Source organism: Camellia sinensis, chromosome 2, assembly GCF_055761805.1.
Source record: "Camellia sinensis isolate YWXY chromosome 2, ASM5576180v1, whole genome shotgun sequence".
In the NCBI taxonomy this organism is placed as follows: domain Eukaryota; kingdom Viridiplantae; phylum Streptophyta; class Magnoliopsida; order Ericales; family Theaceae; genus Camellia; species Camellia sinensis.
The window spans coordinates 66,775,271-66,799,826 of record NC_138962.1 but is presented as its reverse complement, the minus strand read 5'-3'; the positions used below and the strand labels follow the sequence as shown (position 1 = coordinate 66,799,826).

The following is a 24,556-nucleotide window of genomic DNA, read 5'->3' as shown; positions in this document are numbered from 1 at the left end:
TATGGTGTTTGATTGGAGTTTTGGAATCACGTTTCAAAACTCTGCAGAGAGCTATGTCTCAACCGCGCTTTTCAGAATTTTTTTTTTTTGAAAATTTTGCCTAACCGGTCATCCGGTTGGTTGATCGGAATAGTGATTTTTTTTTTTTTTTTTTGCAATTTATATATTAATTTTTATATAATCAAAAAAAATATTTTTTGAAATTTTTAAAATTATTTATGTGCTTTAAAATAATTTTGAGTTGTATGTTTAGTTATGAGTTGTAAATTTTTATATCAAATATCAAATGACACATCAATAATTTCTCACTCAAATGAAAACTCTTTTCAAAACTATTTTCAAAACTCTTTACCAAATAAATTTTCTACACTCAAATCATAATTCTAAATCTCACAAACTCAAAATATAATCCATATTCTTAAATTATAATTACAAAATTCTACCGAAGGCAACCTAAATTCTTTACCAAATTGAAATGTTCATCAAGCTTTTTATTACTCAAATTTGGTTAACGAAATAGAGAGTAAAGAATTGAGAGTTAGAGAGAGAGTTATGGAGTTCACGTGCAGTGCAGACCTCACTCACACGACCCTCTTGTTGTCTGTCGGCATATGACGGCCCAAACCCACTTGGTTGTGGCAGATTCCCGATTACCCGGCATCTGACCCACATTGCCCATACATTGCTCCTTTTGAGTTTGGTGAAATATCAAAAATGTTTTGGATCTCTAATAAAAGAATTCTAATCACTATGTTTAGTTATCACTTTTAAAAATATTTTTTAAAAAATTTTACTTTCTTATTTTCTGTGTTTTTTTATTTTTACTGAATTTTTTTAATATTTTGAGCAATTTTTTTAATTTTTAGACATACCTAACATAAATATACCTAAAAAGTAAAAAAAATTGAAAAAAAAACTTTTAAAAATTCATTAAATACCAAAAATATAAAAAAATTTACAATAGTTTAGTATATTTTTTATATTTTTATGTATTTATTAATTTTTAAAAATATTTTTTCACAATTTTTTTACTTTTTAGATACGTCTAAGTAAGGTACATCTAAAAAAGTAAAAAAAATGTTTAAAATTTTTAAAATATTCACTAAAAACAAAAAAATACGAAAATCAAAAAATTCAATTTTCAAAAAATTTAATTCAAAAAACTCAAACCAAACACACTGAATAGTTCTAATGGAGTGTGGGTCTTACTGTTACAGTGATATTTGTATTTTGTGTTTTTATTTTTTTTTTTTGACTTTCCATGTCGTCAGAGCTCATCAGAGCTCTTTGATTTAGAGAGATATATCATTATTGATGAAATATTATGGTGCACTGTACACACCTTCTAAAAAGTGTTATATGCATTTTATAATTAAAAAATAATATAATTTAAATTTTTTAAATTATAATAAAAAAAATATCATAACTAAACATAATATGAGACATAACTTAAATAACTCATGAATCATAACTAAAATAATATCATAATTAAAGAATAAAATTAGTCATAACTAAAGAAAAAAATAACACAATTAAAAATATATATGGTACACTCTTTTTAAAAAAGTGTATATTAGAATTTTCCAGGATAAATTACACTTTACACCTTTACACTTTGTACCAAATCTCACTTTAGTCCCAATACATGAATCGTAATAGTCAATGTCCTTACACTTCTGGTCAAATCTCAAGGAGTTGATTGTCACGATTTCATAAGTGCAGGGAATTAACTGTCACGATTTCATGTGCAAGGACCAAAGTGGAATTTAACAAGAAATGTAGGGGATTGACTGTCATGATTTTATATGTAGGGACCAAAGTGAAGTTTGGTGCAAAGTGTAATAACGCAAAATATAATTTATCCAATTTCCCATGAGCTTTTTACACTACCTTTACAAGGTTTTGAATTTTTGAAGATTGTCTTAAAATTTTGTTATCATTATTTATTCGCATTTGTAAGTGAAAGGAAATAAATATTCGATGATTACATAATTAAATTCTTGAAGTGTGAAATTTAAGATTGTATTTGATTTTATAATTTAGTTTTACATAAATAAATGAACTTAGCCTCTGTTTGGGAAGTGGGTTGGCTTTTTGGCTATTTTAGCCTGGGCTAAAAAGTTTGGTTTAGGAAGGACTTTTTTGCTTTTTTGGCTTTTTTGTGAGAGAAGAATGTAATGATTATGGGTTGGATGTGATATTTTGTTTTTTGTGGCTAAAATAGTCTATTTTGTCTTTTGTTGCTAAAATAACTAAAAAATTCTCGTTTAGCTCTTGCCAAACGGAGGCTTAGAAAGATTTTTAGAGGAGAGAATGTCCTCCCTTAGTGCATGATGTATTTCTAGTGTTTTATCACCATTTACAATATAGTACTCATTTAATTTTAAAAAAAAATCAGGAATATCTTAGTAAATGATAGAGCAAATCAATATCTGCTCTCATCTGTTGATGCGTCTAAGTTACCGAATAAATGTAATTCTCTTATTTGTCCCTGAAGTTCTCTCTCTTTTTATTTTATAAAATCCCTTATGATTCTTTCCAAATATTTTTGTGATTGTTTTTCTCTCAATCCTCCATGTGTTCTTTGACGTGTCAAATATCGTTATCCCAATAGTACGAAGGCATCACGTGGCTAGTGACACACAAGCTACGTCAATACAACTAGCAATTACTATATCTAATAAGAACGTACGTCCTCATCTTAAAGATTGACTTAGCTCTTTGATTCAATCTTGATATATTAGGTAAACCCATCTTGATCAAGGTCAAGAATGGCTAAGTAATGATATTAAAACTAATGGCAGGTTCAAGGTTAGCACAGCACTTTGATTCGATCGAGGTATATTAGTTTGCTCATCATTGACATCAGCTTCAACAACTTAGAATTGTATAAAATAATAAGAAAGTGATAATTTAGAACTAATGACATATAACATTTTTATTTTTGTTTGTTAATTTATATGATTATTGAAAATTAAGGAGATGATATTTCACGCCTTTATGTATTTTTCCATAATCCCCCGGTTACATAAGATGGATTATGTTGAGTTTTTCACCAAGTACAAATTGATTTACAATTGAATTTACAAAACCTCATCAATTTTAAAATTATTTCTAAAAATCTAAAGTTGTATTTTCAACGTTAAAATCATATTTTAAAAATACGACCTTATGAAATAACTTGAGTTGAAAAAATAAATTTCAAACTCCTTATTTGGTAATAAACTAGAGAGGGTTACGAAATGGTATATTAAAGTTGTGGATATGACAATTTCTTATTGGTATGAAACATTTGAAAATAAAAATTAATTGTACTATCTTTTATGGGTAAGTCAGTAATAAAAAAAAATGAAAATTTCAAGAATATCTTTTTAATTGCTTCGGCCAACTAAAAAAATGAATTCACGAGGATAATTTTGTCTTTTCAATTTATTTATTTTTTATTTAGCATGAACCAACAGGTGCACGGCATTCCCATGAGCCCATTTACTAAAAAGCAACAAATGAAGGCAAGCCTGTGAATTTTTTCTACCCGACAAAAAAAAAAAGAAAAAAAAAAGTAAAGTGTGAACTCCGTGAGAAAAGTATTGTTAAAAATTGGAGTCTTCACCCAAACACAGGGAATCTCAAGCTTGTAAATCCGTTAAAGTTGGAAATTTGTTCTTTCTTTATAGGAGTTTTCTTAAGTGTGCAAGTGCACACCATGTGCCACTTACACAAAAAGTGTAAGTGTAAGGTGTAAGTATAAGTATAAGGTGTAAGTGTAAGGTGTAAGGTGTAAGTGGGTTGCACATGGTGTGCAACCTCAAAAAAGGTGTAAGTGTAAGGTTTAATTTTTTACAAAATGTGTAAGTGTAAGGTATAAGGTGTAAGGTGTAAGTTGCACACCATAACCAAACCCTTCTTTATATGGCAATCATGGCACATAATTTCCTCACTCTCTTTTCTCTACATTATTTTATTGTCATTTTTTTTTTTATCAGCTCTATGTCGATGGAAAATCATGTTGGAGATGCTTCAAATTTGTTTTCTAATGGCTCATCGTGAGGAGTGATTTTGGAATACTTCTTCAACCTAAATAAGTTCTTAAAAGATCCTTAAGATATTATCTGAAACAGAAAAAAAATTCTAGTCGACGGTGCCGGAATTAACATTACGACGGGTAAGTTAATTTCTTTCAAAAAATAGTTTTATTTTCCTGGAGTGCAAGTTTTTTTTAGAACATCTCTCTTCCTTCAGCCTCTCTCCCGTTTAATAGAGTCATTTTCCTTGATATTCTCTCCATGTAGCTTAATCCTTCATCATTACTCTGTCAGAGCTCATCTCCTTATTATACTTTTTCCAAAGGAACAGCTGGGCCCCACCTAATAGGATCATACCAACTTAACGATACAGGTACTCTTAACTCGACACATTTTTTAACCCACTTGTACTTAGCAAAACATGCTAATAGACTATTATGTATTTTTAATTTTTTAATTATTTTAATTTGAGATTAAAAAATTTTATTTTGCGATAATTTTTTTAATTTTTTTAGCTTTTATAAAAGAAAAAAATAAAATAACTATGATTTAAATGTGATATTTTATTTTATTATTTTTTAACTTATTTTATCTTTTTTAATTCAAAAAATTTATGTCAAATATAACCTCAATGTTCTTTGGCATAATAGCCCCTGCTTCCTCTTTGGAGGGCGTCCACTTCATACTTTATTAAAATGATCTAAATTGTTGAATTGGTAAAATTCATATAAATTTATAGGAATAGAAATTCTTGTTGTGCTTTGGACACGAGCCCTCATTTCCCTTTTCGATAAGGTCCACTGCATACATCTAAATTGTTCACTTTGTTAAATTCACCAAATAAGTTATTCATATAAAAAATTAATTTGGTCGGATATTAATAATTATAGAGTTAATTATCTAAAAATTCTATTTACAAATTTTATGATAATTCAGGTCCTATTTAAGATTTTTTAAATTAATAAGTCATATTTGATAAAATTGATAATATTATCAGTTTTTTCTAATTTTTAAAACTAAGAATATTATTAATTTTGTATAGTAATGTTCTAGATAATTGTTTCACTAACTGAGAAAAAAAAAACAAAACAAAACATAAGATTAAACATTTTTGCGCATCTACTTATTAGTTTGATTCAACTATCTAATAAAACCGAGAATATTATCAGTTTTTTTTATTTAAGTTTTGCACATCAATATTCAATCATTATGTTCCTTTATAAACACAAAATTTTCAGTTTTGCACAAAAAAATAATTCAATTTTTAAAAAAAAATTAGTTTTTTTTCACATAATTTTTTTAAAACTTTTTTCAAGTTTAGAGTTGATGTTTTAAAGTTTTGAAAATCAAAATAAATGTTAAATCATCATATTCCTTTATAGATAATCATAAATGATGAACAATTACTATTTGAAAGGTAATTCCGACTATTAAAAATTTAATAGGACTTGAAGGTTCAAAAAATCTTAATTAAGACTTAATGGAGTATAAGTTCATAAATTATGATTTGTGTATAAATGTCCCATAATTATATAATCGGATCACATTTTTATTTTTAAAAAATTAGAAAATTTCTTAATTTAACATTTGCCTTCCAATTTTTTAAAAACAAATATAATCAAGTAATCATCGATATCTGATTAATCTAATACTTTACGTGCCAAATAAACAATTTAAATTATCTTAACATTCTGAAAATGGGCCCATCCAAATAGATAACCTAGATTCGAAATCCATATCCATGTACCTATCCTAATTTTTAAGACGAGCTTAATAATTGATGGAAATGCTATTCATTTATTATACTCCTACTTTCAAATGTAATCAAGAGTCACAATCACATGTGCTTGCATGTGTGGACACTAATTAGACAATCGTGATGGCCAAACAAATAAATAAAGAGTAAAGATAGGGATCATGAAAAAACTTTCATGAAACTGATCATGAAAAATTTATGGCCCTTGGATTACCTTGATTAGTGTGTAGTACTTTATTTTAAGTGTAATCCAAAGGTCATAATTTTTTCATGATCATTTTCATGAAAGTTTTTTCATGATACTTAGCATTGCTCATAAATAAATAATAATAATAATAATAATTCACGATTCTTGTATCTACCAATCACTGCTAAAGGATCCTCCATATATGTCATATTAAAATAATTTTAAGGGAATATTTAAATTTGTGTATTAAAATTGTATTAATAGATAAGAAGTGATAACTGTGAGATATAATTTACGTGTTAAGTATTTATTAATTTTAAAATAAATAAATACTTTAATGATATAGCTAAAATGTGTTATATATAAAAATAGAACAACATCTGTGTAAAAGAGGTCTTTCAATAAGAAGTCTTTTAATATCTTATACAAATTTTCTTAATTTTAAACAATAAATAAAATCTCTATTTGCTAGTTTTTATTTAATTTTTATTTTACAACCTCACATTAAGAAAAGAAGGAAAAAGTGAATTGTTTCATTTACATAAAGTAAATCTTATGCTTTCATCTATACTATCTATCTATCTATCTATCTATCTATACTATCTATATAAACAAATGTAGTGGAGTATGAGAATTTTCCAAACTCTTAATACTAAATTCTTATTGATTCTCTCTCCTACATGTCACTTCTCAAGTCTCCCCTCCCACTCTTCCTAATTTTTAATAATTTGTCAATTATCTAAATCTCAAAAGCCAAAAGAATTATATATATATTTAAATAAAATGATAAATATTTAAATATGAACAACAAAGTGGTAGAGATAAAAATATAAAATAAATAAAATAAAAAGACAACTATTCAAATTTCAACTACAAAATAATATAAAGAGTCAAATAAAAGATAAAAAAAATAACCAAATAAAAAATATTACAAGTCAATTAATTATAAAAATAAAAAGTTAACTATTTATATATGAACAATTAAAAAAATTTAAATAAAAAAATATTACGAGTCAAATGATTTTTAAAATAAAAAGGTAATTATGTATATACGAATAATAAAGAAATATAGATGAAAAAATATACAAAAACAAAAATATAACTATTTAATGAAAATTCAAATAAAAGATAACAAAATATTTAAATTAAAAAAAAAAGAATAAGATTGAGATATAAATATCGTAAAAAGATGATAATTTTTTTAACGATCTATATTTATCTTTGGTTAGTTTGTTATAGAATTTCTATATATTTCAACTTAATCTTTTTGCAGTTTATCTTCAAGTCGAACTTAATATTTTATCTTTTAAAATCATCAATTACTTATCCATACAAATTTTAAACATGATAGAATCCCATATATATCTTTTGTTTAAGCATAATCTTTTTAATATAAAAACAAGTTCCTGCAAAAGAAACCATGCACATAAAATTGGGGGGAAAACAATCAACATTGAGCCATTTCTGATCCCGCCTAAAAATCTTAAATATTTGCTTTACATTTGAAATGTGTACTTGCATGAGTTTTTCCATTCGTAAGAAAGTGAGTTCATATAAATGGATATTATTATTTTTTTAAAAAAAAAAATTGTTACAATCTATGTTTTTCCTTATTTCTTTCTTTTTTGTTAATAATGTGTCATTTAATTGAGATTTTATTCTTTTTTTATTTATAAAAGCACTACTATTATCAATTTGTAACTCTCTCACTTATTGATTATTTGTGTTTAATTTTTTTTTTGGTGTAGGTGTTAGATTGAAAATGAAGAACACATCAAAATTTATTGGATATAGGTTATACTTTAAATGTATTCATCAGTTAATTTTTTATTATTGATTATCCTATTGAAATAATTCATGATTAAATTTATTTTTGGTAACTCATTTCCTTTGAAAGCTAAATCACAAATTTCTTCTTCGTTTAAATTTTTTATTTATTTATTTAGATTCAGAGTTTGAGCAAATGGAAGATATCTCATATTTAAAATGTTAATTTTTTTTTTGGAATAATTTAAATATTTATATTCTTTATGTTTGTCAATTCAAGTTTAATGCATTTTCAAACATTTTTTAAAAATTTTTTATAATCATTCCAAACCTATTTGTGTTTAATGAATCAATATAACAAAAAAACAAATAGCATGTAAAAAATTTAAACCACTAACTAAATATAATGGAAATTAAAATTAATTTTATTTTAATTTATTATATTATATGAGATGATTAATGTAATATCTATTATTGATTAAGCAAAATTAGTGTTACCTTTATTTAATATATTAGTCATTTTGATTAATTATAATATGTCTTTGTTACTCTACTTTTGATTGTCTGAAGTAATTCTTAGATAAATTAGCTATTATATATGTGATGATTTACTAACGTATGATAATTTTTTAAAATTTTCAATAATGTGAAATATTAAATATTTTTAATGATGTGAAGTAAGATTTATATACACAAACCAAATAAAAATATTAAGAAATATAAACAAATAGCAAATTTTTTTTTAGTAATTATTGATTTTCTAAAATCCTGTGCCTCACACGGGTGACCACTAGTTTAATATTATAGTATTGTATATGTTTCAATTCAAGACAATTTAAATTTTAATAAAATAATAAAATTTAAAAGTTTTAATTAACTAATTCTTATGTAATTGGTCTTTTGACTTAACTGATTAAGCTGAATTACTTTTTATTTGAATGATTCACTGGTTTAACTATGATTTTAGATATTTTATCAATATATATTGATTAGATTTGTTTGATTTAAAATAAACTAAACATTGACCTAATTAAAAATTGAACGCTTAGATTACTTGATTATAAATAAACTTTTCGCCTAAACAAATGTTAACTTTTATTTTACAATCCCACTTCGGGAAAAAAAAAAGAAAAAAAAGTGAGTTGTTTCACTTATATAAGCGAATCTTATACTCCAATTTAATATTGTGGTATTGTACATGTTTTAGTTCAAAATGATTTAAATTTTAAAAGTTTTAATTAATTAATTTTTGTATAAATTGGTTGGTTTTTTAATCTAGCCAATTAGGCTAAATTGTTTTTGGTTTGACTGATTCACTAGTTTAAAAGTGATTTTGACGATTTTATCAAAATATATTGATTAGATTTGTTTGATTCGATGACTTGATTAAAAATTGAACGACTGTGATTGCTTGATTAGAAATTAACTTCCCGTCCAAACAATTGTTAAGCTTTATTTTACAATCCCACATCGGAAAAAAAAGGAAAAAATGAGTTGTTTCACTATATAAACCTTATGCTCCCATTTAATATTGTAGCATTGTGCATCTTTCAGTTCAAAACAGTTTAAATTTTAAATAAAATAAAATTTAAAAGTTGTAATTAATTAATTTTTGTATAAGTTGGTTAATCTTTCGACCTAAATGATAGGCTGAACAATTTTTGATTTGACTGATTTGCTGGTTTAACCGTGATTTTAGCAGTTTTATCAAAATATATTGGTTAGATTTGTTTAATTTAAAATAAACTAAAAATTGACCTAATTAAAAATTAAACGGTTGAAATTGCTTGATTCGAATAAACTTCACGTCCAAACAATTGTCAACTTTTATTTTATACAATCTCACATCAGGAAAAGAATGAAAATGTGAGTTATTTTACTTATATAAAGTGAACTTTATGCTACTATTTAATAATGTAATATTATGCATATTTCAATTGAATAAAGTTTAAATTTAAAAAAAAAATAAAATTTAAGAGTTTTAATTAATTAATTTTTATGTAAGTTGATTAGTCTTTTGACTAATTTTAGCGATTTTATCAATATATATATATATATATATATTTTATTTCTAAAATATAAGTTTGAATTTTATGAGAAACATTAACATAGAATAAACTAAAACTAAAAAAATTATAAAACGAAATGTATTTTCGTTTCATCATAAATATAATGTTTTTAATTTATTCTATTTTTTTCAACTTTATCAATTAAATTATGACATCTATTTTTTATTATGAATTTAAAATATACAATTAATGCAACATGTATTCTAATAAAATTATCAAAATTTAATTAATTTTAAATTATTTTTCTATACTTTTTCAATAAATTTTAGGTTATTATTTAATTTTAAAATTATTTTTAATTATTTGTACAGCCCATGCATAGCACAGGCTCATATGCTTATAATACTTGGGACAAAACATTGGTAGCAACAATAAAGTAAAAATTATGTAACTAATGTCATATTTGCGATGGTATCATTTTTTATTAAAAAGTTAAGAAATTAAAGAGTTTTAAAATGTGTTTCCCGTGTACCACCAAAAAAAAAAAAAAAAAGTTTAAAATTTTTTACACTAGGTTAAAAAAATTAAACAATTCTTGTGAGTGAGTGCATAAGTATTTACATCTTTAGAAGGATAAAACGGAAAATTTAACTAACAAACAAAAATATTTACATTTTTCCATACAATGAAAAAAAACCCATACCTAAATACATTAACCTTTTTTATCTTTTCAAAAATCTAAAAAATTACTTAAAAGGCTAATTTCAAACACTCTTTTTTTTATAAAAAAAAAAATTAAAGCTTACTTAATATTATTTATTTATTTTTTAAAATTATTTTTAATTAATTTTAAAATAAATTTATTAATTATTATTTAATCTCGTACATAACACGGATGACATGTTAATATATATATATATATATATATACTCCATCCGTTTCAAAATATTAGTCCCTTATTCCATTTTTTATTATTCTAAAATATTGGTCTCTTTTCAAAAATCAAGTACAAAAATAATATAAATTTCTTATTTTGTCTTTTTTTTTTAAATTCATTAACAACATAAAAAGTATAATTATGATATTGATATTTTTCAAAAAATGTATTGTCAAAGGATAATTTTGAAAAATTAATTTTTTTAAAATATAATAATTATACTATCAAAAAAAAATTAAATTCTTTAAAAAAAAACCATTATTTTAAGACGAATGAGTATATAGGGGTCTTTTGGGAAGTGGGTTATAATCCACTTCTCAAATTATAACCTACTTCCCTCTTTCACAAAAAGCTAATTATAATCAATTTTTAACTAAAAAGTTAATTATAATCATCTTTCTAAAATAACGCATAAAGTATTGTGGTCCCTTATTTGCGATCCCCCCCTTCTGCCAAATTGTCATGTCGTAGAATTATCTAGAGCAAATTTGATTTGTATTTTTATACTTTCACACGATTTTTAATGACGTCTTTAAATTTTGAATAATTTTAATTTTATTCTTAACATTTTTGAAATTGTATCGATTTTGTCTCTGCCGTCAAATTTAAAATAGAAAAAGTTTAAAAAATTACATTTCAACCTCAAATTTCAAATAATAGACGCAAGCCCACCATTTCCTACCCAAATACACTCTCTCCTCTTTCTGCACCTCTACAATTCTGCCGGCCATCACCGCCGATGGCGGTGACTAACCCTCCTCCTCTCTCTACCACTAAAGCATTTATGGACTAAAGATGGAAGCTGTCTGACCCTCATTCATACCCTCATCAGACCACCTAGACCCAGTTTCACCACCCTCAATTCCACATCTCTCTTCCATTTTCACAGCAAGATCATCACCATCTTTTGAATACAAAACACATTTCAATAGCACGAGAATGAGTATATATTGTGGATTGCAGATAGAGTTCTTCATATGCTTGTAAAGAGAATTGTTACGCATTGTCTTCAAAGTAGAGGCTTCTTCAAATGGATCTTGCTCGTATAGATCGGCGAAGAAAAGAGAGGAGTTTGTGGTAATGGAGGAGAATAAGAGCCCATATCAAGCTGCATTTGATCGAAATGCTTCCAGATCTAGACCTGTTGGGTGTAGAAACATGAGTTTTTTTGAGCGAATCTCAACTAGGCTTGGGGATTGTATTATAAGGTGAGTTAAGTATCAGAGGAAAGGCAAGCCTACGGTCACCCATCTCCATCGTCGTGGTGGTGGACAGGATTGTATGAAATAAAAAGTCAAATGATATGGGATTTTTAGTTGGTTCATGATCACTTCTTCATCTTCTCATTGGATTTCATCTTCAGTTGAAAATAACAATCATATGAGTGGCAAGGTGGCGGCAATGGTGACGGCAATGGTGGCAGTAGTGGCGAAAACACCGATGGCGGTAAGGTATCTTTCTCATAGGAGGAGTAAGAGTTGGGGATGGACATTTGTGAGTCCAATTAGCGCTTTGAGTAAGCCTTTTTCAACTGGGAAGAGAGAAGGATCCAATAAGAACAACACCAACAGCAATAGCAACACCATTCCTTCTCTATTGACTGTGGGAAGCTAAAGATATGCTTTTTGAGTTTGCTCATTAGCTTAAACATTTAAAGTAAACATTACAACCCTGTCTTACTTGTGTATTTCTCTCTATATCTCTCTTTTGTATTTGTCTGTGTTTTGTGTCTGACTCATTAGTTATTTGGAAAGTTAATTTGTGATTCGAATTCACTCTGTGGTTACTAATTAAGAGATCTAATGGACTTTGACAACTCTCACCTTCAAACCATAAACATTGCAGCAGTGGAGGGAGAAGGAGTAGCCGCCGTCGCCACCAGTGATGGCCAATGGAGTTGTAGAGATATAGAGAGAAGAGATTATGGGTTTGGGTAGGAGATGGTAGGTTTGCATTTATCATTTAAATTTGGGGCCAAAAATACAATTTTTTTAAAATTTTTTCCGTTTCAAATTTGACGCCAGGAGCAAAATTGATACAATTTCAAAAACTTTGAAAGTAAAATTGAAATTATTTGAAGTCTGGAGGTGTCATTGAAAATCGTGTGAAAGTATAAGAATAAAAATGAAATTTGCCCAATTATCTACTTAGAACAATTTCAATCATATTTTTCATTTTTTACTAGTTAAATTATAAAAATAGTAATTTTTTATTTTACCTATTTTTTTTTTTTTTTATATCTATATACTTTAACGCTACTCTGCCTCCGTTTGGGAAGTGGGTTGGCTTTTTGGCTTTTTGGCTTTTTTGGCTATTTTAGCCTGGGCTAAAAAGCTTGGTTTGGGAAGGGCTTTTTGGCTTTTTGACTTTTTGGCTTTTTTTTGTGAGAGAAGAGTGTAATGATTATGGGTTGGATGTGATGTTTTGTTTGTTGTGGCTAAAATAGCCTGTTTTGTCTTTTGTGGCTATTTTAGCCCCAACCCACTTGCCAAACACCACCTCTTTATTTTACCTATTGATACACACAAACTATTTAAACAGTCCACTAAGACTCTTTAAATGTAGCTAGTCTTAAAATTTTTTATTAACATAACTATTGTAATAGTTAGCTCATTGAAATAACTAAAATATGATAATGTTAACTATAATAACTAGTAAATCTCATTTAAAGAATTCCTTAAAAATGCTCTTACTCCTCACTTTTCCCTCAACCTCCCCAAGTTCGCCAAACCCTTCCTACTATATATTATTCGGGGTGTCTTAAATAAGTGTACTTTTTATCTTTTTGGACTAAAAAGTTGAAAAAAAAAATATGGATGTTTGGGTTTACTTTTTGACTTTTTATAAAAAAATGTGTATTAAAAAATTATATTAATAAGTGTGTAGGAGAAGATAGGATAAAGAGATGGTACAGATTGGCAGTGGACCGGCTGGGTGAGTAGATGAGGAAATATTGTCTAATTTGTGGTCTTTGATTGGATGGTGTTGCTTGGCCTGTGGGGGCCCACCACGGGTCCTGTTTTTCTAATCGGAACCGTTCAATGTGTAGAACTCGTCGAGTACAAAATGTTTGTAAAAAATCACATTGATTGGATATCAATAGCTATCTGATTGTGTTAGTTTTTTTTATGTTAACTGTCCTAAATAACACTATCTATTTTTATACAAAAACTGATTTGATTATGTAGTTAGTGATATCCTATAGAAGTGATTTTTTAGGCATATTGTACTAGACGAATTCTATATATTGAACAGTTCAGATTATCAAAACAGGACCCGGTGGTCGGCTTCCACAAACCCAACTTGACCATCTAATAGTTAATATTCTACTACAAATTTTTTTTTCCCCTGTCAGCGACTGACAGCATCACGTCACTATCATTTGGCCCAACTTTTGATTTATATTAATATTTATATATTATTTTTTTAATATATTTTTTTTTAATAAATATTAATAACTTTTTAACTTATTAGATAATTTTTTAATTTTTTAAATTTTTTTAAGGTTGCCAAACTTGGCCTAGTATTAACAACAATGGGAACTACTAACATAACTAATAACAATGTTAAAGTATCTATTAGATATAAATGAACAAAAAAAAAAAAAAAAGGGAAGAAGAAGTAGTAAATTTACCAACTTAATTAATAACTAATACTAATAACTAATACTAATGGGCATTTAGAGCAACAATTTGTCCAAAGTCTAGTTTAAATCATGAGCAATGTTAGTTATCAAATGTCTCATATGGGTATGAGATCCATTTGAAACCTATATAGTGTAGATCTCACAGCTATGTAAGATATTTAATAAAATATTTAATAAAATATTTAAAACCTCTAACATTACTCTTAAATCACAATAAGGGTTTTATTTCCAAGCTTGTCTGACAAAATTATATTTTTACCCGTTGTCATCAGTTCAACCTCGGGTTAGAACTACTTTGTCGCGTGTTCCACATCTTCTTTTTTTAAAGAAAATTAGCCCCCCCCCCAAAAAAAAAAAAAAAATCACAAGTTTTAAACTTTCTAACAAAATAAATCTTAAATTTTAATTTTATCAATTTAAATTCTAAACTTTTGATTTATTTTCAATCTAAACTATTTTTCTATTTCCATTAGCTAAAATTGAAAAAGAGAAGAAGGTATTTTAGTCATAAAACTCAATAAAAATGATATTTTAAATATTTTATATATATCTATATTAAGTTTAATGATTAAAATATTTATTTTTTATCAATTTTACTTAATGACAATAGACAAACGGTTTGATTGAAAATAAATCAAAAAATTAGAGTTTAAATTAATAAAATTAAAAGCACAGAGTTTATTTTTTTACTACACTAAAACCTTAGGATTTTTATTTTTTATTTTTGTAATTGTTCCTTTTTTTCTTTTTTCTTTTTTTGATAATGAGGAACCGCTTGACCCCAACTAAATACGTTTTCTTTTTTTGATAATGAGGAACCGCTTGACCCCAACTAAATACGTGTAACAATCCTTTAACCTCACATATCAAGCGAAGTAAGGATTTAAACTTGAAAGTTCCTAATTGTTAACCTGAGAACTTATATCAAAATTTCTTTAATTATATGAGATATATGCAATTAGAGATTGTATGTCCCCCAAAAAAATGTGTTCATTCTTCCCTCATCACTCGTGACTACAAGATTTGATTTCTCATTAAATTAAAAATTTATCAAAAAATCAAATCATGTGGCTACGAGTGTACCACGGTGTGGGGTTACAGAAGATCCCATGCCTGCAATTACGATATTATTCTATGTTTTCACAAAATGAGCAGGAGGTTGGTTCTGAAACAGATGCTAATCCAATCAAAGCAAATAATACAACTAGTTGTGTGCCTCCTAGAATTTACAGAATAATAGGAATATTCAATAAAAATACTCTCTGCTTTCAAATAGTGACCTGTTGGTTTCAAATACTCTCTTTTCACCTTGGGATGGATGCTTTCAAAGAGCCTTTACATGGTCATGCAATTTCATGTGAAAGTGCATATTTGATTCCATTTAAACAAACAAACAAACAAACAAACAAAAAATTGAAGAAGAAGAAGAAGAGTCGGGTACTGGAGCTGGCGACTTCACTCACCGTTCCAGCATTTTTCATTTTAACCATAAAAGCAACATTGGTAATCCCTCTCTGAGCAATTAACCTGTCTGTCCTCAGTCATACATTCTTTCTCATAATTATTTCGGTTAATATGCTTAGGAATGTTTAGATAAGAGAGCAAAAAACTCTTCAAAATAACTAAAAACCCTTCCTAATTAACCTAATCATGAATCGTCTTCGCTCTCCTCGTTCATGAACCTGAAACCTTGTCTGAGGAAGTTAGTGTCACCAACTTTCTCTAGTTTTCTTTCGATAACAAACTATGTTGATGGAGGACCTATGAGGGGCATTCAATAAAACAGTAACAATTTCACATAATGGTAATTATGAACTGAAAAACGAGGAATGGGCAAGGAATGTTGCCCCACAACAATCCAAAATTTTGTGGCTCTCGTCAGTTCTCAATTTTCTGTCTAGAAATGCAGAGGGTCTAGTTATTTGAATTTTCTGCTAAATTCAAATAGTTGATTGACTAGTAGTGTGCCTACCACAAACCGTGCTGGCCAGTTAATGAAAGACATATCTGTTTTTGTACGTTCATATGAGGAGTCTAGAGGGATCTACTAAATCTATTATGCGAGAACTTGGTTGTGAGGCTAACACATCTTCTATCGCCACAATGATGCACTCCATGCCCCATTTAGTCCCCATATGGGGGGATAAGAAATCTGGAGGGCTTATCCTGGACAGAACTAGGGACAGCATGGACCTACATGCTTTTTTTGTCTTCTTATCCCTCCTGCAAATACCACAATCAAACAAGGCCAAATGAACTGAAAAGACTTTCTACTTGTCTTTGTTGTCTAGTTAATATTAGTCCTCCTTTAAAAACCACTGATGTCATGAAAATCAGAAACAGAAACCGAAAACTCCAATATAGAACTTAATACAATTTCCTTACGAGTTGAATAAATGCTTTCCTCCTAAGTTACAATGATCAAGAACCACTGAGATGAAGCAATTCAGCCTGTCTGGCAAGCCAACATAGTGCTAGTACTCTCTCACACTATATGAACAGAAAAAATAAATGCAAAGATGGGATGAATTTGATTGTTACAATGTGTAAGAGAGAGAGAGAGAGAGAGAGAGAGAGAGAGAGAGAGAATATTATAGTATGTGTATATTCAATATTATGTATGCAAGACTCCTCTACATAGGAGGAGATAAATCTAAATATGGTAATCCCAAGTATAATAATGAATATAATATGGTATGTATGATAGACATAATATATAGTTACTATATTTAACACCCAAAGAGAAATTAAAACATGAAATAAAATTAAAAATATGGATAGATCCGAGACAAATAGATTGTAAAGTCCTGATAGAAACACAAGGGTGCTTGAGATAGATTAAAGGTCAGAGCTAATGTCGGGAGATAGTTTTTGGTGAGGTCGTGTCGGACCGTCATAGAAGAAGTCGGGAGTAAAGAAATCTCAATCAGATGACAATTTTTAGGGTCATGTCGGACCGTTGAAGAAGAACTGGATGTTGAACCAGCAAACGTGGCACACACATAACTTATGGTGTAGTGCTGAATGATGATGGCAACAAATGAAGAAGTGCACCAGGGGGCAGCTTGGAAGGGACCATGTGCGCCAGGAGATGGCTTGGAAAGGAACAAAAAATGCGCCAAGGGGGCGGTTTAGGGAGTGCGCCAAGGGGGTGGCTTTAGGGAGTGCGCCAAGGCAGTGGCTAGTGCGACAATGAGGCAACTTAGGGAGTGGGCCAAGGGGGCGACTTAGGTAATGCGCGGAGGGAGTAGCTTGGGTGGTTTGCATGGTGCATTACCATGCTCACCATAATATAGGTATAATACTCCCTCAAACTCAATTTGGTTTGAAGATAGAAACCTATTTGAGGTTGAAGCAGAGGAAAAGACAAATTGAAGAGGAAAATAGATTTTTTTTCATGTTATATAAAAAATAATTATTTTTATTTTTATTTTTTCTAGAAAGGAAATGGGTTGGTGTAAGCAAGCCCATGTGATGGTGGGAATAAAAAAAATTAAAAAAATGTGTAAAAAGATAAAAGTGGAAAACAAAGCTTATGTGATAAAGTAAGGAGGAAAATAGAAAATTGGTGGTTCTTTCGGTTTTGCCATTGAAGGTAATGAAGAAAAAATAATAAAATATGTAGTATGATATTGAGATGGCGATGGGTTGGTGGATAGCAGTGTGAGATGCTGGCGATGGCCGGAGTTGGGAAATGCAGTGCAACTTTGGCTGGTGATGGAGGAATATAGAGAAACCAGCGGACAAATGAGGAAATCACTACGAAACAATACTGAAAGGAAAATATGGCAGTGGATTGAGTTGAGGTCCGATAAGTGGCCAAAGCAAGGCTGGGCTGCCGTCCGCTGGTAAAGCGAAATTACTAAGTACTTAACCTAACTCTTATACCATGTCACAATATGTAAAAGAGAGAGAGAGAAAGAGAGAATATTATATTGAATCTGTATTAACAATGTATACAAGACTCATTTATATAAGAGGAGAGAAATCTAAATATGGTAATCCTAAATATGATAATGAATATAATATGGTATGTATGATAGACAAAATATATAGTTACTATATTTCACATCGATGATGACTGGATGTAGCAAGGAACTATTTATATAGGCCTACAGGTGACTAGTTGGACAGATTAAGAACCGCTTAACCGTGAATGAATGCATCATTCCATGGAAAGAGGTGCTACGTGCCAAGTGTGGCAGCAATAAACGTGTGGTGAAGCCATATTTGGCTAGGTCCTCCCCCATCACAAAACTTGGATGTTCCTCAATGCCTAAACCCAAATCTTAGGCTAGAGTATATATACCACACAAAGGTGACTTCTCCAACCAACATGAAACTACGCTTTGTTACCATATTTCTACTATTCTCAAATGATGCACTTTAGAGTCGATTTCTTATTTAGCCATCAATGATTTTGATTAAGGAAATACATGTGAATCTACATATGGAGACAAATACATCACCACTTATACCCACGTTAAAAGTTCTGTGGGTCCCACTTAACTTTTGACTCAAAATATTACAAAACCATTCTTCCAACATAAGCAAAACTCACCCTGATGGCCTGGCGACGTAATGGATAGCCGGTGTCAATCCTCACCGCATATTTTCCATCACCCATAGCTTACACCATTGCATGTGCTCTACTAGAGTTGACGATTTCTTTATGTTTCTCACTACTTCCAATTTGCTTGAGCATCAGATTTGAAGCTAGTGCCTTTTCAGATGTACTGTTCAGCGACAAATGCTCAGCAAGTCAAAGCTTTGCTCTTCCTTCATCTGCTACAATACTACCTGAAATTGTACATGGGTCAGTGCTTTCATATGGGAAGCTTGTTTCCATTTTGTTTTAGCGACAGTAACAAACTTCACAAAAGACTCCTCATTTATAAAGCCTTGCAAGCCTCATGTTTATGAGATATATTTAACATAACCTAATTCATCTTCTACAAATAGCCTCCAATAAATGAACAACCATTAGACTATTTGTGTTTCAGCAGGACATTGGTGTTTTTATAAATGCTCAATGCTTAGGTTCTATATTGCACAGCAAAAATAACTCCTTTGTCTATTTTAGTTCAGTCAAACAGCAATTCTTCTAATTCATGTCAAAACCAGTAAAAAAAAACACATAACCTAGAACAAACAATCTAACAAGCTCTCAGAATTCTCAGATGATTAGGGCATCAGTATATGAACATTATTTTCATGAAAACACTTAACAAGAAAACTGCAGATAATGTTGGAAAGAGGATAATCCGACCAATGTACTTTCCAGTTTCCTCTACTTTTGAATACCCTATATGTGGTAATTGAGGGAAGAAAAACTATATAAATAAAACCTTCAATGAACAAAACTCACTTTTCAACTTGTTCAAGACGCAAAGGAGGGTCATGAACTAAGCAGGGTTGTCCTTGTGAACAAAAACAATCCATTTCTTTGACAACATTTATAAAGTATTAATATAGTTTAAATGAAAACCTATTGTCTAATCATGGCAATTTAAAACTAAAATGGTCCATTTAAACTAGAAACAAAACTGTCAACACAAGGGAAGTTTGCATGTCTTGGTTTCTAAAATCATTTGGATAAACCAATTTTATGACAAGGTCCTAAAGGTACAACAACATGTTTTATTTGGCCAACAACTTTTGTAATTAATTGTAGTGACATAGATTGAGAGGTTGAATTAAGTATTCAACATGAGAAAGAAAGAGAGAAGAACAAGGACCAAGGCTCTTTGAGGAACCTAGTAATTCAGAAAATGCAAACCACTTCAAGTGACTAAATACATTCTCTATAATTTTGTTGCACTTCCAATTTCACTTGGAAAGTTCTTGAATTAGCAATTCAATTTTCTTCCAGTTCATTTGTCCTATGGTTGAAGGCATTGCTTCCCTTATACCATAAACCATCAATTTAATGCAAAAAGCTTCAAAACAATGTGCCCAAAACATGACGCAATGTAAGCAATTTACCCGAGTCTTATCATCAAAAATCTCTTGATAGAAGTCCACATATAATCTCATCAGCCAGAGAAATGTTTCAGTTCTATGAAACACGTTCACAGTTTCGGCACTAAGCATTGTGATCTCATGGAATTCAAATCCAATCTGCAACACACACACTCCGCCTCTGCTGAGTAACAATAACTACAATTGAGCTGCATTGCATTTCTTGATTTTCAGTCCACTGACCAACATTTATCTATATATCACCTCTTAATCAAATGACATTGATCCATGCATATCATACCAAGATAGTAATTCATATTACATTGGCATAAAGACAACCAAGAGTAAGATAACAGGTTTGAAAATATGCTTACTATACTGAACAAAAGTTAACCTTTTCATTTAAAAAATTAACTTTACAGTCTACACAAAATGGTAATATGGAACAACTGAACCAAAAACTAGCTTTACAATTTGAATGAATTCAATGGTTGCAAGTTTACCTAAATCCCAATTTCCTTGAACTTCAACATCGACATATAGAGGCGCAACGAAAATCAACAATCCGAAATCAATCGGTCAATCTCCTAAATGGCTCAACATATAAAACTTGAGGTTCCACAAGCAATGAAACCCCATAATGTTTGATCCATGATACTTTCAACTACCATCTTCAGTATCAATTCAACCAACCTCACCTAAAATTTCTTGAAGAAGTGTTCATTGTTCATATTCATCAGTTAGAAACAAACAGAAGAGTGTATAGATAGATGTGTTGCTCTTTTCTTTCAATTCACATCCTTATTGTCTGAATCTAAATGGGGATTGCATTCATTCGAATAGAAATCATTCTTTTCGATCAAAGCTCTCAACAACTCATAAGTAAACTCAGGACTGTTGGGGTCGCTTGTTTGGGACTCAACAGGGGAATCCGAAGATGGGGTTTGCTTAAAACAGCAGTAACAACCACCGCCACTGCCACCAGCGCTTGTGTTCTTCCTGAGGGGGAGTTGTTTCTTGGCCTTTCTGAATCGAAACAGAGTGACCCTCTTCGCCTTTTTGAGATTCCTTCCAAACCCATGTCTCCTCTGCTTTGTCTTCTTCCATTGATCATCATCATCATCATCATCCATCCGACCAGACCCATCATCAGCGTCGCGGCCACCGACACCAACAATGTCATCAGATCGCTCCTTCACAGACTCAGACATAAACAATAAATATGTATATATATATGTCCTATTATTATTATGAATAATAATAATTATAATTATATATAAATCAATGGAAAATCAGAGAACAGAACCACACAACTGGTCGTGGGGATTGAAATTGAATTGAACTACGTGGAGAGAGAAGCGAGAGAAAGTAAAGATGGGTGTGGAAAGAGAGGTGATTTTCGTAGAGATCATCGACAGAGTTGTCGGGGTACTCAAAGGCGAAACGAATGACTAGTAAGTAATAACTCTCTCATACGAGACACCCTACCTACTCTACGACAGGTGCTCCTATCCTATTGAAGTGTTTTATTTATTTTTTCTTTAACAATTTTTTTTTAGCAATAATGATGTAATGAGCTCTAAATCTACTACAAGTGTAGTGAAAAATGTTAAAAAAAAAAAACAAGGCACGGCAGCATGCATACTGTCACATCATTAGTGGTTTCAAGAATTATTTTTTTTTTATTCAAGGAATTGAAAGGAATAAGTAGCCACTCTATTTTTAGGTTTGAGTATCTCTAATGGTCTATTAATTTTTTTTATTAAATTTAAGTAAGAATTTGAGTGAAATTAAATGTTCTAATGGAAGATTTTAAAATTTCATTAGAAAACTGGGCGGATGTCCGTTTAGTCGACCGGTTAGTATAATTTTTTTTTTTTTGCTTTGAGGTGGTCGATCGACCAATGCAATTTTTTCATAAATTTTTGCCTTGAGGTGGTTTCCGAGGACATCCGGTAGTGAAAATCAAACGGCTATGAACAGTGATTTGATGAAAGACACATTGGTCCTCAGTTTAATGAAAGAAAAGTGAAATTTTAGATTTAATACCTATTTGATGAAACCGTTATAATAGAAAAAATGGTCATTTTTCAACAAATTTAAATTTAATGACAAATCTGAATAACCATTGGAGATGGTCATAGTGTGCACATCTTACAAATGTAAATATCATTTTATCCTTTAAATTATTATTTAAAAATTAATTTAATTTTTATTTTTTCAATAATATTAATTTTATATTTAAATTATTTGATTTTGGATTAATTTTATTTTTACCGTTAACTACCATTTATAATCAAACAAAAGATACTAATGTGACATCGAAATTTTATTTTAACCCACAAACTATTTATAAAATATCAGTTACACTCCAAATTTCATATTGTTCAGAGATCTAATCGATAGCTTAGGAATAGTTTGGGAGGTAAAATGAATTTTTAAATAAAAATTAGATGTCACATTAGTAACTTTTGTTTTGATTATAGACAACAATTGACGATGGGATAAAATTGTACAAAATCAAATAATTTAAGTATAAAATTAATATTATTAAAAGAACATAAGTTGAATTGATTTGTGCGTGATAATTTAAAAGGCAAAATCATATTTTCTCAAAGGGTTTGGTTATGGTGTGCAACTTACACCTTACACCTTATACCTTACACTTACACCTTACCCTTACACCTTTTGTAAAAAATTAAACCTTACACTTACACCTTTTTTGAGGTTGCACACCATGTGCAACCCACTTACACCTTACACCTTACACTTACACCTTATACTTATACTTACACCTTACACTTACACTTTTTGTGTAAGTGGCACATGGTGTGCACTTGCACACTTAAGAAAACTCCTTTCTCAAAATCCTATTATATGGTGTGGAGGATGAAAGGGTGAGGCGGTGCAAGGGTGAGGATAGGGTGGCAGAAGATGTTGCAAATTTAGGAGCCGAATTGGAAAAGAGCGGTTGCTGAACAATGGTTGCACTGGAAAGGATGAAACGGCGCAAGGGTAAGGATGAGGCAACTTGGGTGTTTTGTATAAGTAGGGCAGTTGACTTAGGGGAAGAAGGTTGCCAAAAAATGGTTGCAATAGAAAAGAGGTTGTCAAAGGGAGCGGCAGCAACATCAGATGTGAAGGTGGGATTTAGGAAATAAGAGTAGAATTGAAGACGGAAAAAAAAAATTGTAATTTGAGGTTAAAAAACAAAGCTAAAATCAAAGAAATTGACTATTTGTGAAGAGCACTTCTCTTTATCAAAATGCCATTCTTCCGTTTGAGTTATTAAATAAATAACATAATGTAAATAAAATTATAATTTATTAATGTTAAATAGTAGCACTCTTTTATATGTAACTCAAATGTAACTCAAAAAAATTAGTTGAAACCTAGTATTTATTCATTTTTTAAATTGCAAAAGCTTGATTTGGGCTTGATTGATTGTGAAGAGCGTTGAATGTAAATACTTATTTAAGAATTGAGGTTGATACATACATTCATTCAATTTACAACTACACTTGTAAGTCTCAAAATTTTAAAAACAAAATAAAATTACTTTCTCTCTCTAAACGAGAGCCACTCTCTACTTTTTTTTTTTTAGGGTTTCGCTTGGAACGCAGCTTGGGAATGGGGATGGGGATGGGGATGGGGATGGGGATGGGGACTCTAGCCTCCGGCTACCTCTCTCCTCCATCTTCCTCTCTTTTTCTCTTCTGTTATTCTACCTTTTTGGTTCAGTAAGTCATGGGAGCTCTATCTTTCTATTTTCTCCCTCTTTGGGAGGTGTTCTTCCCCTCATGGTGGAAGTTTTGTTTGGTTCTCTCATCTTCCCTTCCCGCTGATGCTAGATCTATTATGTCTCTCTTCCGTCGACTCACACCGAAGCCAACACGACCTTTCCGCCACTAGATCTGCCACAAATCTGGCCCGCCTCTACGAATCTGGTCATTTTTTGTCTTAAGTCAAAATTTTTCTTGTTTCTTTGATTTTTTTGGTTGTGTTTCTTAAAGTCCATCGATATTGTGGTTTTAGCTTACTCAATCTGTAGTTATACCCTATAATTTATCTTAGACATATTTTATTGCTGAACACTTATGCAGTACGAGCACGAGCTATGCGTTTGGATATTTTCATAGTTTTCTCATTTACGTTTCTTGTAATATTTTTACTTTGTTTAGTATAAGTTTTTTGTTGGATGGACTTTTCTGTAAGTACCGTTTAACTTACCTTAATAAATTTTTGTACAGATAAAAAAAAGTACACTTGTA

At 29.8% G+C, this 24,556-nt stretch overlaps 1 long non-coding RNA gene across 1 annotated transcript; it reads right to left on the bottom strand.

Annotated features, from left to right (window-relative positions):
• Positions 1–18,720: 18,720 nt before the first annotated feature.
• Positions 18,721–21,807, bottom strand: LOC114255861 (uncharacterized). The gene is made up of 2 exons (XR_003626986.2): positions 20,789–21,807; positions 18,721–19,124 (listed from the first exon to the last, which is right to left on the bottom strand). It is a non-coding gene; the product is annotated as an uncharacterized LOC114255861 (long non-coding RNA).
• Between the last annotated feature and the right edge of the window lie 2,749 nt (positions 21,808–24,556).